General features: G+C 41.3%; 1 long non-coding RNA gene across 1 annotated transcript in view; it reads right to left on the bottom strand.

Annotated features, from left to right (window-relative positions):
* Positions 1–16,924, bottom strand: part of LOC108449642 — a 376,499-nt gene extending 359,575 nt beyond the window's left edge. Inside the window, exon 1 of the long non-coding RNA XR_001865894.1 lies at positions 16,876–16,924. This is a non-coding gene — a long non-coding RNA (uncharacterized LOC108449642). The remainder of the gene's footprint in view (positions 1–16,875) is intronic.
* Positions 16,925–17,257: the final 333 nt, after the last annotated feature.

Below are 17,257 nucleotides of genomic sequence, written 5' to 3'. Positions count from 1 at the left end.
CTAAGGTGGATCAGGATGTCACAGGTTAGGAAGAACGATGAAGTGGGAAGGCTCTTTAAAGCCCTGTTTGTTCTCATCATGTCCTTTCAAATCAGAGGAGTGTGTGAGCACAGTGCCTGCTGTGAGGCTGTCTCACATCAGCAGCAGGCGATGGGAAATGGCACTCGCCTCTCACCTCACCTCCAGCCTCAGACTGGCACCAAAAGTGACCTGAATGGGCCCAGAAATTTGCCCCTTAACACCATCTCCCGTCTCCAGCTGGAGAATTACCACCCTTGTCAGCATTAATTACCTCCAGCAGCTCACAACAGGATTTCTCCCCTCCCCAACCATTCCTGACAAGCCACAAGCAAAACTTGAGATCCTCCGATAGACACAGAAGTTACCCCAACAATGCAAGCATGAGATTGATTGCTCAAAGCTACACTGAAGCGAATTAACTGGAGAAATTAAGCATTTGCTGCAAGCAGGAGTGTTTCTCCAAAGTTTTCTGAGGGGAAGATTTTTTCCTAGGATAGTGAAGAGACAGTGAGATGCTGTGACAACTTTACCTCATTTTGAGTGACTTCTTGGTCAAAAGGACTCACAGCAACATCTTTCAAGTACCCAGGAAACTCAGCATGGGACACAGGGGGGGTGAAAATCTGGTCTGCAAGAGGAGTAGGGGGAGAAATGAAGGACTTCTTACCTCCTGCAGTGCAGTGAGCTGACAGAGCAACACACTTTTGGGACTCTCTCTTACAGTACAAGCTGTACTGTAAGAGAGTTATAAAATTAACAGCAGTTATGTATTTATTTGATGTATATTTGTGAAGCACAAAGTACTCAATATGAAGAGGCACATATCAGAGAGCACAGCTGAGGCAATGCAGACAGCAGCAGTAAGGCAACAGAAGTTCTGTTTCAATTCTCTTGCTTCATCTAATATAGAAAAAAAAAACCCATACAGATTAAACATTTTGAAGACAAATTGTAGGTGGGAAAGCAAGGAGGGATTATTTCTATTCATTTTTGACTAATCAAAACACTTTTGCAGGGGAATTGGAAAGCCTTATTTTGATTTTTACTTCTCCAGTCTGTATCAATATATCTAAAGACAAAACATTCAAATCACAGCCAAAAGAAAATAAAGCACCATTTGGGAAACATTGAAATAGAATGTTCTAACATCAGATTGGTTTTATTTCTTCTATTCTAAAATTATATACCAGTGAATCACCACAGTTTCACATAATGCATTTCACTGTAGACAGGTCTGCACAGACTGAGCCCAGATTCCATGCAAGACTCTCTAACAAAAAAAATAAGTCACAGAGTTCATGTCTGTCTGGATTTCTTTCTTTCCTGAAAGCACAGAAAAAAAAACCCCAAACAACAACAAAAACTCACAAAACCCAATCAAAAAACAAAACCACAAAAACAACAACAAAACACCACGCCACCAGGAAAACCCAACAAACCGAACAAAACAAACCATCAAACACAACAACTTTGTAATGTTCCATCTGGCACATTTCTCTCCCCAGAAGCAACGTTTTGCACAGAAGAGCTGCAAGACTGCATATTTAGTATCTGAAACAGGAGAGGAATAACCTTTCTGTTCAATACCATAACAAAAAGCGAGATTGCTGTTGGCTTCAGTAGCGCTTGGAACACTTCATACAAAGTTATCAGCAACTCTTCTAGCGACAACTTTTCAAAGGACTCCAAACTTAATCAAAACCACACACCTGCCCATCCTCCCAGCCACGGGACAGCAACATTGTTTTAAACAAATGCCAGTAACCCAGCTGAGCAAACAATAGCCAAGAGCTACGTGCTCTGCTGTACAGGTTGCAGCACATAATCATCTATCTTCCCTCTGCTGAAAGCATCACCATGATTACAGAGAACTCATTTAAGGTATTTGAATTACAGCAAGATGTTATACATCAAAGTAATCAAAGTCAGTTTAGGTAATTAAGTTGACACAGAATGGATCATTTCCCAAAGAAACATTTCATTTGCATGTAATAGAGCTATTTTAAGTTAATTTTGACATTACATCATGATAAAAACAATTGTTGACATTTACAACATTTCAATGACAAGCCTTCTTGCATTGTGATGAATTAATTTTTTTTCATAGGCAGTAAATATAATTTCATTTCATACAGACAAAAGCACCAAAATGCTACCCACACAGCTATTCTCACTGCTCTGGGCAAGATGCATTGTTTGTTTGAGCAAATATGCCATAGGACACAACCTTCAGGAGCTTGAGAAGTTAATATGGTGGCATTTTGAAAGATAGAGCTCTACACAGCTGCACATGCAGGGGAACTAAATTCAGACAAACACCACCATCATCTGTCATTTGACAGAAATGCTTCCTTTGTTCCTTCTGAGTTAACTTGGGAAAAAAAAAAAAATAGTATAAACCACATATATTCTTTAGTGCAGATGCAAAGTCCAAAAAGCCAGATCCATTGCAGGGTAGCAAATATGAAAGAGGAGAGGCACCCACATCAGCCATCAGCTGTCTCAGGAAACCCCAGGCAGTAAGAAGGAGCTCAGGACAGAGAAGGGGAAAAGGGATAGTGGTCCCTTTGGGTCACTGGCACTTCCTCTTGTCCTGGCCACCCTCACCTGGCTCAACACAGAGACAAGGCTGCCAAGTGTCAGTCACAGGACTAAGAGCTTCTGCCTTTGTATTCACAAGTGTCACAGTAAAGGGCAGCCAGAAGAAATCTATACTGGAACTTGATGGGACACACTCCTTTTCTGCCCTTTTCCCTTTGGAGCTTCTTTCCGAAGAGGAAAGGTGCACTGGGTGTGTTTGTAAACTTAACTACAGAGAGAGCAGGACATTGCATCTTCCCACAAGACTTCCAGGAACACACATCCCTTACCTTTCCGTGCTGCAGCATGAGAACACAACTAAACCAAGTAAGCCTTGGGCTGAAACACAACACCTGAAATATTTTCATTTATACCAGGTAATGAAGAGCCTTATCGAGGTTTATGCCCATAGATTTCTCTCCTTCCCTCTGAAGTTCCCTTTCCTATACGTTCATTAATTTACTTTTTATATTAAACTCTTGTCACAGTTATAACATGCACCGAGTGGTTTCAAGGTTGAAACAAAATCCTTGTTCTACAGAGCATGTGGGAAAATAACATCCTGCTTGCATGGCAAAAGAAAATTACATTCTCTCCTGCAAGACTTTCAGACTACTCTGTCTTAAAGCTCTAGTCAACTTCACAAAGGAAGAAATCTTAATTTACATGGAGAAATGTAAATCAACGTGTAGGCAGATACGTATATAGATATACATAGATTAAACCATAGCAAGGAACAACTTTCAGACAGGACGTCTGCTGGGTAAGAAGATCTTGTGAACTATCTGGTTTTACTGTGTTTAACTCAATTCTGTAAATATTTATACCTCCATTTCAACAAATTAATTTGCTAGTGAGGAATAGCATAACTTCAATGAAATTGGGTATTTGGTTATCCAAAGTGTCTGTGCTAAAGGCAGTCCCAATCTGTGAGAAAATGTCCAAGTTCCCACACACAGACATAACCCCCCATGTTTACAGATCACTTGACAAGCTGCCAAACACTTTAGAGATTTTTCTAATGATTTATCATTCTATTTAGACATTTAATTGGCATAACAAAAGCAAGCTATCACTCACCATGCTTATCAAATGTCAGCTTGTGCCTTGTTGCAATTGATATCTAATCAACAGACAATCACATGTTGTTGGATACCAATTAAATGTCTGAACAGTTCTTTCAACATTATTATCCTAATAAGATGGTAATTGTGTGCTCAACATTTCAGCAACATTTGAGATAACACCCTGCAGACCATATCTGTCTCCTTTATCCTTGTGGAAGCTCAGTAGCTGTTAGACATCAATATTTAATTACTAATAAATGCTTTAATACATCTTAAAGCCACTTATGATTGTTATAAATAACAAGATGAGTTTGCTTTAAAAGCTTCTAATTTACACTTTAGGAAATGGAACTTACATGAAATATATACAATGGTTGGCTTTGGCTGACAAATTCCTTCCCAAATAAGAGAAGAGTCAGTAGCTCCTACTGTTGTACATAAAGAGACAAGTTGTGCAATTCTACAGCATCTGCTTTCAGTGTAAATATGAAGAAATAAAGGACATAAATTCTGTCACGAAGGAATGAAAAGTTTCTAACAATATCAATGGTATCAAGAGGAACAAGGTGCACAAACCCCCTAAGGGAGAAGGGGGTCTTCCCTACCCTGGATGAAATACCTCACCCAGAGCTATTCACTGTTCTTCCACAATGTCGCCCTCCTCCCCACTAACTTCTCAGCATGTACCACTTTGCATCTACATCAAAATGAAATGAAAGTAAAATGAAGCTAATAAATATGATGTTTTGGGGTTTTTTAACAAACCCCAGTAACTCCTTCCCCACCACACAGATCTACAGTCTCAAATACAAGACATGAAGTCATAAGAACTTGGGACAAACTCTTTGGGCCCAGAGTTCTCTCAATTCAAACTACCCAGCTCCCTGCTTTACCTCTTAACCTGGCTGATATTCAGCAGTGATTAGTATTGGAATAGCAGCAAGGCTCATTATGGATCACAGAAAATATCTTCAGACAAGCGTGATAGGACATCAGGAAAGAAGCCAAGTATTGAGCTAATTTAATGGAAATTCCAAACACAAAGTAAAGGAACAGGTCTGAATATCTGCACTGAGAAGGCCTTAGGTGTGATTGTTGTTCCTTGCCCTGCATTTAAGTCTGAAATGCAACCTCTGTGTAAGCCACTCTCCTCCAGATAAGAAAGTCTGATTTGAAGTGCATCCTGCATCCTTTGAAAGGGCTTGTTCAGATGAACAGATGGAGTTTTCTAGGAGGAGAAAGGTTTAGCAGCTCTCAACTTTGAAGGAGTCTTCCTGTACCTTCAAGACTCAAGTGTCCAAATAGCAACCCAGAGTAACCTCTCCTGCTTCACAACTGAAATGGTTTGAAAAATATACAATCAAAAAAGGTGCTTAGACTGAAAGGGAAGAGGGAACAAAATTATAACACCTTTTAATTAAAAAACTCACTATTTTGACTAGAAAAGAGTGGGACACATGCTTGTTTACAGAATGCATTTTTACACCTCCTTGCAGGGCTGAGTAACTCCATGTCAGAGGATTTTCTATGGAGAAGAAAACTTGTGGCAAAACTGCTTTCTTAAGGATGCATTCCCTCTCTGCCTTATACAAAAAAAAAAATTAAAGAATTCTTTTTGTTCATAGCCTTTCCCATTTGGTGCCATTAACAGCACCTGCATAGCTGCAGGATGAATTGCCATTTTAGTGGAGTGCTACAGTTCAGATCCTTGACTTAGTCCAACAAGACTATTAGGAGGTGATTAATGGACCATTTGCTTGAAAGACAGGAGGACAAATGGTTGATTTATCCTCATCCCAGCTGGCCACCTATTTCCTCAAGCAATCATGGAATTACTACAGCCATGAAGGCAGCAGCCACTATTTCTTCTACAGGCTGGAATTTTAATTGAGAAGGGAACACTCAGAGCCATCGGGAAGGAAAGCAGTGAGCACCACAGGCCCTTTGATAAATGACTACGCACGTCACCTGAAACAGCTGACCAGACACCAGTTCCCTCACCAGTCACAACTGCCCAGAAGCACCTAAAGGCCCAAAAGGTGTTTTTAGGAATGACAAAGTAAATAGTACCCAGGACCACAGAGATGGACGAGGTGCAACAAAGCCAACTTCTTTGGCTTCCAGACATGACATAGAGCTCATTACCATCCCTTAAAAGGGGGTTGAAACATCTGATAGCTGTGAAGAGATTTTGCCTGGGAAGTCATGCAAAGACATTTTGACTGAATGCATTTTGGCATATGACTGTTACAAATGTGGCCAGTGAACACGTGCTCACGTGCAACAAGTGTGCATGCTGAAGTCGCTTTTGTACAAAAGCTGGTGGAAGGCAAATCTGAAACTAAGATCCAAGGAATGTTCTCAGCTCCAAGCTGCTTCTCAGAAGTTGGAAGTTCAGACCATAATGATGTGATGGCTCCTTAATGGCTTGACACTGCTATAGAAATTCCTGACTAATTCTAAAAATCTAAAAGCAGCACTAACATTTTATAACAACTGCCCAGGCCGAGGGCAAGAGAACAAGCATGAACTACATCTCCTCTATCTGTAACAGTCCTCAGAGCTGCTGGAGAACTCCGTTTGGGAAAAGCAGACTGGTTCAGTCCTCCACCCTGCCTGACTACTTGAACCAGTGATATAAGGCAAAAGGCTGATGCATTTTACTGTCACTCAGAGGCATCCAGACCCTAAGGCAGAACATTTCTCAAATAGAAAGACTGAAAGATTTTGGAGGCCAAAACCTAAGTTCTTTAAAACTGTCTATGCATATTTCCCTGTTAATCATGCTAATTAAGTTCTGACACTGCTACTTAAACCTGTGTGATTTGTCTGAAACAATAAAAGTAATTAAAATTTTTTTGTACACTAGATTAAAATAAAAGATAAGTTTTTATAAAAAGTAGGTTTTGTTCCTGTAAACATCACAGGGTTAATAGGAAATACCTAGGTTATAAAAACACAGCTTTCTTTTTAAAAGCAAGCAGCCACCATAGATTCAAGTCTTATCACCCACCACATCTATAACCAGGACAACTGAGTTCTTGTCATTCCCTTTGTTTCCTAAACATACCTAAAATTGAACTGCTTCATGGGGCCTTTCATGGGGTGGCCTAAAGGTGGTTATGAAATGCTAGATCTTGCATTAAATGTTTCATAAACACAAGATCCTTACCCTATTATTAAAAATATTCAGGGCTTTTCTTCCTGTTTGTACAAAGCCATACTGACAACTGTTGAGCCCCATCAGATGTGGAAGGAAGAACACAAACACCAAGTTAGACTTCAAGTTTATCACTTCTTATTCAGTTCCCTGGTCCATCAAATCATTTCAGGATATCTTTAACCAGCAGAGAAGTCCCAAGACAAAATCAACATTAAGGAAACAATTGTTTACCAATGTGAGACCTAGGGCTCAGGTTGTACTGCAACCTCCCATCTCCCCTGCCTTTGTAAAGACTTCACCTTTCAGTTCCTCACCCATCCCTGGCACACACGTTTTTCAATTAGTTAGCTGTGAAGGTGCTGGTGCAGAACCAAATTTTCCTTTCACCACACATTCACAACAGAAATTCACCATCTGGTGGCATAAAGCAGACAGTCCCACGGGACACAGCACACAAAAGGCAGGAGGGTCTGCAGCTCTTCAGACTCAGGACTGGACAAATTGCCATGGCTCAGCACCACAGCCCTCTGCAGTGTAAAACAGGTTTGTGTCCCCATTCAGCTGGGCAGCACACCTGGATTTCCTCCAGCTCCTCAATTTCATCCAATGTATCTGCTCACTTCTCACAATACTGTGTGCTGTGTGGAACTGCCAGAACAAAGTGGTCCTGGAAAGAGCTGAAGGTTTTGGGCTTGTCGTTGGGTGGGGGGAGTTGGGTTTGAGGTTTTGGTGTTTGCAGTTTGATTTCAGGGTTTTGTTTGGGTTTGTTTCATTCTAAGAATTTTAAAACCAAAAACAACAAAGCAAATCCATCTTTTTTCTTCCCCCACTGCCCACCACGACACGCCAGCAGCAGCTATCTCTGCAGGACAGAAGATGTGCACCCCACCCTGGGAGAACCAGGCTGCACTTTGAAAGAACTTGGCTGCTTTTACAATAGTAGCTTCCACTTTTATGGAAGAAGCAGGACACAGACTGGAATGGCTTTTCCAGACAGGAACAGACAATGCAGCACACTGCTCTATCCTTGCCACTGCAACACTCCAGCCAGCATTTCATTATGCTTAAGTATGACAAGTGACATTGTACAGCTGCCTTTTCCTGGGACCTTCACAAAAACCAAAACTATCTCAATAAGCTCTCCCAGCAGACAAAACTGAAAACTATTAAATTGTACCAGAATAATACAGCTTGCAGAGATTGCATTGGGAGCAATAACCTACATCTTACTGTACATTATCCTCCATGTGCAGGGCTTAGTAGAGATCACTGAAGAAATTGGTTAAAACGGAGCCTGTTATTTTTGGCACCTGAAGTTACCTGTTGCAGAATATTGCTGAGAATATTAGAGCCATTTGGCCAGTCAGAGAAACAAACAAGTGTTTTCAGCCACTCCATAACAAGACCAAGGGACAGGATATCTCCTGAATCCAATTACTTATTTCAGTTAAATCTGACAACAAGATCTGACAAGGTTAAGTACTTAAACATTTAATGGAACTACAGCCAGCAAAGGAGGTAATTCCTAATAATTACCTCCTGAAAGGCTGTAATGTGAGCTCAATTCATGATAGGCAGATCTTGGACTCCGTGCAAAGAAGAGACATTACTGAAACTCCAAACAAAAGGTGTTTTAGTTGTTACTAGAAAACTTGAACCACAATATATATTCAATATGGAAATCTGACTTTAGTTCTGCTGACAGTAGAGCTGCTTAATCAGCTGTGTCTGCAGAACACTGATTAACCCTTTCATCTTTGTCTCCTATATTACATATATCATTCCAGATAAAATTACTGCCTTGAAATGCAATATTTTTCTGTATTATTTTTCCTGCTTCAACAAAAGTGCAGCATTGGTGAGGTGAAATTTCCAAATTTAACAAGACTTGTTTTGTAGTCAGCATTTATTTCCATGCATTCATTAACAACTAGGGGATCAAACAGAGAAAAGAAGGAAGTCACCTTACTCCATTTCACATCTCTGTGTTTGGTGGAACAGCCAAGGTTACATCTGCCCATGTTATAACCTGCTGTTGGGTGAAAAACTTCTGATTTTATCAGTCTTGAGGGAATCTGGCTGGAGCTGATTTCTCTTTCTGTGGTTGGCCAGAAAACTTCCTAAATGGTGGCATAAAGAGTTCATAGGCTGTGCCAGCCACAAGAGGAAGCACCTCAATCAGACTGAGCTCAGTTTTATTTCTTTGGCTTTTTTTTTTTTTTTTAGCAACAGCCAACAAAAGCTATGCTCAAACTATCAGTCACCTGCATTATTGTATTGTGCTTGTAAATATGTGATTTACAGCAGGGAAAAAAGCTTCGTTTATTGCTATGTACATGAGTAACGTAACAGCCATAAAGTGAGTGCACATCCCACGTCAGCACACTGGCATATAACAGCATTTCCAGGTATCCAACAGAAACCTTTCTTAGTTATTACTTCCTTCTCAGGAAGGCATCATGATACACTGACTCTTCATTATTAAATCTGTTTTCAAAATATTACAGCTGTTATAACCTTTTTGGAGGAAAGTATTAAAGACCAAAGTGAATTCTACACTTCCCTCACAAAGACATGATCCAGTCTTTGGACCACTTATTTAAAACAAAAAAGTTTCCCCATCAAAAAGCAAGTAAAAATAAAGGAGGTAGCAAGAAGGAAGGAGACAGCTACTGGTGTGAGAAATAACCTAAGCTAAATCAGGAAGATTTGATTATATCCAGTGGTCAAAACAGTATTCCAACCACAATCCATTCTCCTTTTCCTTCTCTGGAAATTCCTCTGGCAGACTGACTACACATCTCTCTCATATTATTTGATATTTTACTTTTAGCTGAATAAACCTTTTGACTTCCTGCTTCAAACTCCTCCCAAAAGTCACCCTCAGTGTTGGATTTTTTTAGTACCCAGTTCGCTGCTCTTTCTCTCCTCTGCACACAGCACTAAACCCAACAGAACAAAAAGATCCAGATCAATACTTACAACTCCAATTTGCTCACAAATACAAGGAGTTCGCCAAAGCTTAAATGGTCCATCACACCAGTTTGAAAGCCCAACACTGCTAAGGAAATTTTCTTGTGTCTGTAGAACTGCTAAGGATTAGTGGGTTCTCCAAATATCTGGCAATTTCACTCCTGAATCCCCACTACTGGAGCATCGCCTGTTTCTGTGCAACATTGCTTCCTGTGTATGAAATATTTCTTCGTGTGAATGTATTTCTTCTCGCATTGCTCTTTCCACACAGCTTTCACGATCTGCTTTTCCATCTTGCATATTAATGATACTGATGGGCTCATTCTGTAAGTGCTTCTACATGTGCTGCACTGCACTTGCCAAGCCATTCTGTTGTCTCTGAAGGGACTCTTGTGTACAAAAAAGGCGCTGAAAACATTTGAAAGATGCCTGACTTTACACACTGATGAAACAATCCCAAAGAATAACACAGCAGCAATAATAGCAGCATCTGATCACCACTGATGATCTCAACACCAAGATGTAGGACTTGGTTTTGAAGGGCATGGGAAAGAGAGGCAGAAGGAAATATGCCAAGGACTGCTGTAGACTTCTCAAGGATTTTCAACACATTCAGGTTCTCAAAAAGTCCCTTTGAAACAACTGTGGCCTAATAATCAAAACAGACTTAATGTTGTCCTTACCTTTTCTGCCCCCAAGTTTTAAAACAATAGACTGAGTACAACACAGTGAACCTGTTGCACACACCCTTAGCCAAGATGAAAGGGCAGTTCTGGTTCTGTCTTACATCAGCACATAAATGTGAGCATGCATGGAAGAAATTTCAACACCATAGGAGCCATTTTCCTTCAAACCACAAAACAAAATTACTGAGGCAAAGTAGCTTCTCTTGCAGGGGGCTGCATCACTGGGACAGAATCCAAACCAGGGGTGTTTTGATGCATGGTAACTGCAAAACATGGCCCAAACAGTACAAGGCTCATTTAAAAAACTCTACTTCTTCCAAAATGAAATGTTACCTTTTCACCTTAGATTCCCAGAGCCCACAGTACTACTGATCATCTCCCCACAGTTTGACAAGAGGTCACTGACTCTGTCATTTGTTGGACATGTAAGTGGAAGTATCTGCCCTGTTTCTCCAACAACCATCTCTCAAACCTTAACTAGAACATCCTCACTACACTTAGAACTCTACAGTCATGAGGAGAAGAGCATCAAAAGCATCCTGTGACTAACATTGACTTCTTAAACAGCTCTGAGATATTCTTGATATGTAATTGTGTTTGCCTTCTGATGCATGACAGACATCAAAATGATGATACGAGTGTGACAGTGGTTCCAGCAGTACTGAGAATAACTGTTTATGATCCTAAACAGCTTGACTTACAGAAAAATTTCTAGGTCTGTAAAGTTCAAAGTAGTATTATTTCTGACACTTGATGCTACCCTTTTATATTTTCAGAGCTTCATGTTCCACTCCTGTCACAGAAACTGTTTTTTCCTGATATTTTGTACTGTTCCTGTGCCTTGTAGCAGTTCATCATGACTGACTTGCTCTGCAGCATCTGAAGAAGCCTGTAAGCAAACGTTAACTGAGGGAAATAATAAAAGGAGCTGCTTGAACCAGTTCAGATTCAAAAGCAGCTGCACTGTGGCAGGACCCAAAGACCATCTGCCCTGGCCCTGCTGTGTCCCACAGCACCCTCTCACCTCACACTGCTCCCCAGAAATCACACAATCATTAAGTTTGGAAAACCCCTCTAAGATCAAGTTCAACCATTAACCTAAGACTGCCAGGTCAACCACTGAACCATTTCCCTAAGCACCACATCCACATGTCTTTGAACACTTCCAGGGATGATGATTCCACCGCTTCTCTGTGTGGCCTGTCCCACTGCTTGGCGACCCTTTTGGTAAAGGCAATTGTGGAGTAATACCCCAGAGCCAGCCCCAGGACTCCCAGTCCAGCACTCCAGGATCCCACAGGTGGGGACAGCCCTGTCTCAGGGCCCCTACCCCCTGTTGCTCCAGGTGCCCCCGCAGAGCCCTGGCACACAGTTCTACCAATGCCACAAACCCACCTTCTTCCAGAGCCCCACAGGGACAGCAGGGACCCCTGGCACCCCCTGCACTGCAAAAACAAACCAAAACACACACACACACTCCCCTCTCCTCCCACCTTCTCCCAGAGCCCCACAGGGACAGCAGGGACTCCTGGCACCCCCTGCACTGCAAAAACAAACCAAAACACACACACACACACACACACACTCCCCTCTCCTCCCTCTTGCCCAACTCCACTTGTGTGCAGGTTCCCAGCACCCCTCAGAGCCCTCAGGGAGGTGACACAGGCAGGATGCACAGCCCAGCCACACCTGCTGAGACACGAGATGGTGGCACTTCTGCCTCCATGGCCACGGGTCAGGAGGTGTCCCTGGCCACAGACATGAGCTGACCAGAGCAGCAGGTTCTGTTCTCAAGCAAGACTAATAAAAAAAAAAGGTGGTTTTATTTTGGCTGCTTTTAGGACCCACAAGGCATTGACCTCCCTTCTCTCCCCTCATTATAAACTCAGAGTTTAGAAAAATTCCTGACACTTGGTTCATTTTTATCAGGGTCCCAAAACAGTGCTGCTGTTTGGAGAGTGTGCTGTCAGAAAGTACACCCACTTCAATCCCAATTACATAAATCGAATATACATGAGCAGCACTAAAGAAAATCTCAAAACACCACATAATTCAGCCTTCAAGCTCTTTACATACATGGTCCAATTAAATTCATCAATCCCCTTTGCTTAGGATCTTCTTGAAAAAAAGAACATGGGAAGTGTATCTGATTTAATTTCAGGGCTTCAGGACAATTCCCTTTGTTGGTCTTGCCCCCCACCCTCACCAATACAACATCCAGTTCATAACCAAGTAAATCATCCTGATCCCTGCAGGTACCCACTAACCCTCCATCATAAAACTTCAGATTTAAGCTATGAAAAAAACTAATATCAAGATTTACACAGAGGAAAACACATGTAATCTGCCCCATCATGAGTCTACTTAAATGCAGATTTCTGCTATCTGCTACTCTTAAGTATCCTTACCTTTTTCTAAGATGGACTCTCTTGAAAGCAAATACTTCATCTTGGCTGCACCCAAGCTCATATTTTTAAGAGCCACCATCTAAGCCTGAGCTCAAGTCACAACACTTAATTTTATTTTTGAGAATAGTACTGGAAAGAAAGTAATATAAGTGCTACCATTTAAATTCTACAGAAAAGAGGCTGTACAAGCAATTGAGGAAAGGAAACAAAAGGCAACAAGTGCTTTGCCTTGCTTTCTAAGAAAAATGAGTGCCTGATTTATTTTAAAATAAGATCTTCATGAAAACCTAGTACTGCAACTAGGCTCCAGCATCTCAGTCTTTTACCTAGAAAGGTAGTTTAATGTTTGAGTGCATTTCCCACACACACATCCAAGGTCACTGAAATTAGAAGTGGGCCCAGTTCTGTGAGAATCTGCCAAGATAGTAAGAGAGATCTTAACAGCATGATGACCCAGAAGGTATCATAAGCCACTAGAAATCACTTTAGTCCAAATATCCTGATACCAAGGAACTGAGAACAGTCAAAAAACATTTGTGTGATTTCTAGAGCACTTTATCTACACAAAAATTTCACCCTCCACTGCATTTCTGTCTTCTAAATATTTCCTAGTGTTATTACCAACATGGCCATTTCAATGATGGCCATGAGAGCATTGGCTGCTGAGAGATACTAAATCTCATCATTGTTCTTATTAGGGAATTTACTATTATCAATGAGACATAAGAATTTAATGCTGACAAAATTAACTTTTATTGCTAACATTCATCTCTCTTACTGGGACCACATCTTCCAGTGTTAGGGCCATGTCCATTTACAGAAATTTATGGGCCCACGGCAACACTTAAACCCTGCACAAGCCGTTTTGAGCCCTTACAGCTGCTTCAAAACCTCCATATGTATCAATGAAGACTATTTTCACTTTTCATTCCCCAGGAACTTGGCAGAAGAAAAAAAAAGAAAACCCCATCATTTTCATATGTATTATTTCTGTGCAGTAATAGTTTGTGGGAGGAGACATTGACTTGATAGCACCTCAGATCTTTTAATGTAAATATTATCAGTTTTGTTTTGTAATTTCCTCTATTCATTTTAGCTTCAGAGAAGATGCCTTGGTATTCCTAGCAAAAATATATGGAAATGTCTCTTAACCACTCACACAAGTCATTCACATCATTATTATTCAACCTTAAAGGGATAGCTTTGTGTGACAGTCATAATTTTTACTTCTTTTCAATTTTATAGCTATATGGGCCATTATTTAAATACCAGCATTTAAAATGTTGCCTTGTACTGCTTCAGTTGCACTACCTAGTGTCATTTTGGAAAGGCAGACCTACCTTCAACTTCTGCTGGGTAGTAGCAATTCTGAAACAAGCTTTGGAGAGTCATGGTTTTTTGAATGAGGAGAGAAACAGCAGTCAGGAAACACATTCCCACTGCCAAGAGCACGGTGTTCTTGCTTATTTTTTAGAATGCTTCCACCTTTTCCCCATAGCAGGAGGGTTTTAACCAGATGACTTTTAAGTCATCCAACCCAAAGCACTGTATGAAATGTTTGTGTCTAAGCACCTGTCCATAGGCTTTTGAAAGTTTAACTTAGTAGAGATAACATACAGAAACACAGAAAATGTCCTTTCTAGGGACACTGCTGTGGGATGAAAGGTAAAAGACTGCACCTGCTTTTGGAGTGACCCTTTCCTGTCCTCTTTCCTTCTTTAATTCACATCTACATCACTTAAAAGAAGAAGCTAATATAGGACCAGGATGGTGCATCAAGCTGATAATTCATCATCCCTTTCCTCTCCACAAAGCTACAATCGATGTTGATCTGGCAGTGATTCCCCTCAGTGTCCAGAGAGCAGGAAAACACCTGTGCCTTCCCCATACCTCTGTCCTTGTAGGCCCTGGGGCTGCCCACACATTTCTGGGAGCCCTCAGGCTGCTAACAGTGTCTCCCAGACCCTGAGCCATGAATTGACTGTCCAGTTCACAGGGCCCTGTCCTTAAACTTCTTTCAGACCAGGCACCCTTCCAAGGTTTTCTCCACAACTAAGTTCTCATGGCAGGAGAATTACTGGGCAAGTCACCTGTCCTCTACGTTAGGGACAGGGCACTTTCTCAGGTACTGAGGCAGAAACTTGAATGAACTTTTCCATCCTTACCTTCAGGCCAAGTTTCCCATTCTAGCACCAATAAACTCAGCTATTACCTGCCTGAGTCAGGCTATTTCACACCATGGTTGCTTAAGGGATCTTAAGGCATTATATACATATGTACACACACCTCTTGCCACTCTAACAGCCATAGAAAGGGCCCACATCCAAAACACCACCTCCAGTTGAGTGTCACATTATTGGGTTCTTCTTCCTTCTTCTCCCACTGCCCTAAGCCCCTGCCTCTCTAATTTTCTTGAAACCTCCTCATGTTCATTAATAGCCAGCTGTAAATAAATCACTTCTAAAGAAAAAGCCCAGAAGGTCAGATCTGCCTTTCCAAAATGACAATAAGTAATGAAATTGAGGCAGTACAGGGAAACATTTTGAATACTCATATAATAGCACACATAGTTATGAAGTTGAAAAGAAATTAGATATTCTTACATAGAAAAAGCCCTGTATCTCTGCAGTTGCGTTTTCTCCACCTGACCACAGGACAAGACAACTGCTCCACTACCAAGACAGCAACTAAAACTATGAAAATCAACCTACTTGACACAAAAATAGCCCTGAAAAAAGTGAGGTAATACAGTGACTTCAGACACTTAATATTTCTTTCAATTTTTGCTATACAGCTTGCTTAAATGTTTCTATTGTGATGTGCACCAAGGGAACATTTACTAGACCTGCACTTGGATGGATGTAGGTTTTCATTTACCTTCAAGGTTATTTTCATAAAAGCATTACATTTCCCCCTTTTATCACAAAGCTGCTGAGTACTTCAAGTCCTCCATCTGCAACTTATGAGTTACAATACAATTGCCAACACAGGAAACGACAGACCATGTCTAGTTAGGAACATCATCCTCCCCTCCTTGCACCAGGAGAATGCTACAAATGAGTCATTATGGAAAGTGCTCAGCAAGCCAAGTACTGCACTATATGAAATTCGGGAGCTTACTTTTCTCTCAGAATAATAAATTAGTGACAACCCTACAACAAACAGTTCTTCAGTTTAATCTGAAGAATTTTATTTCTATTAGACAGAAACACTAGTTCCCTTGTATCTTGCATCTTAACCTCTTCTAATTATCTCTCATGCTATGCTTCCTAAATCTCCACACAGAAAAGCTGCACTCATATGGAATCCAGTTAGTGTGTTAGCAGCACAGGGTGCTCAGGGATGCTGCGATGGAGAACTCTAAATGGACAATATTTTCCATCTACTAAGGCAGCCCCTGCTCCCCACAAGTCTGCCAAAATATGTTTTCAAACACAGACAGAAGTTTAAAGTGTTCTAAGAAACCAAAAAATAGCTCATGGGATCACAGCTAGTGCTGTATCTCATTTCTCTCATCCCAACAGCCCTGGAAAGAGCAGTAGTTTGGGGCTGAGAGGCCCAACACAGTCACTGCTGATTGGGGTAACTCCAGGGAGAAAAGAAAAGCCACCATGGAAGAGGAGAGAGGGACCACAACTTGCTAGCACAAGGAAGCCACGGGCAGAAAACTAATCTACATTTTTCACAGTAAAAAAGCAAAACAAAGGCTCCCAGACCCTCCTGAAGGCAGGCAGACTGCCATCATACAGACTCCAGCAACACTTGGCATCAGCAATTAGATCCTCCAATTACCGGAGGAGACAGCATTCTCTTCACAGGAAAGAAAAAGAGACCCTAGACTCTCAGCCCCCCTTGCAGTGATACTTTACACTTGGTAAATACATCTAGCCTATTACTTAGACATTATTTAAAAAAATCAAACAAACAAAAAAGCCCAGACAAGAAAACGCCAAAAAGCCTCCTAAAAAAGTACTCACCCTTTCCCAGTCACCTGCCAACACCAGCCCGCAGGCAAGGGCTCTGCTGGCTTTTCATCTCCTCCCCTAATCATCATCCACTAATTAATAAACAAGGTACAGCTGTTTCCCCTCAACCCTGACCTTTCACCCAAAAGAACCAGCAAGCTCCTAATAACTTACACAATCAGGAGAATTGATTGCACCTGTTGCATCAGTGCTGTCCTCTCCTCAATGCAACTTTAATATTCGTGCACGTAGCCAGGCGTGCAGTGTGGCAGAAGACATAGTTCTTAAAAATACACTAATAGCCAATACATTGCCCTAGGCCCTAATTGCAGATCCCCTCAGCAACAGAGTAACAAGACCACCTGTCTCAATTCCCTGTAATTTGGAGCCAGCT

Source organism: Corvus brachyrhynchos, unplaced genomic scaffold (genome assembly GCF_000691975.1).
Source record: "Corvus brachyrhynchos isolate BGI_N302 unplaced genomic scaffold, ASM69197v1 scaffold279, whole genome shotgun sequence".
Lineage (NCBI taxonomy): Eukaryota > Metazoa > Chordata > Aves > Passeriformes > Corvidae > Corvus > Corvus brachyrhynchos.
The sequence above is the reverse complement of the archived record's forward strand: the minus strand, read 5'-3'. Positions and strand labels throughout refer to the sequence as shown.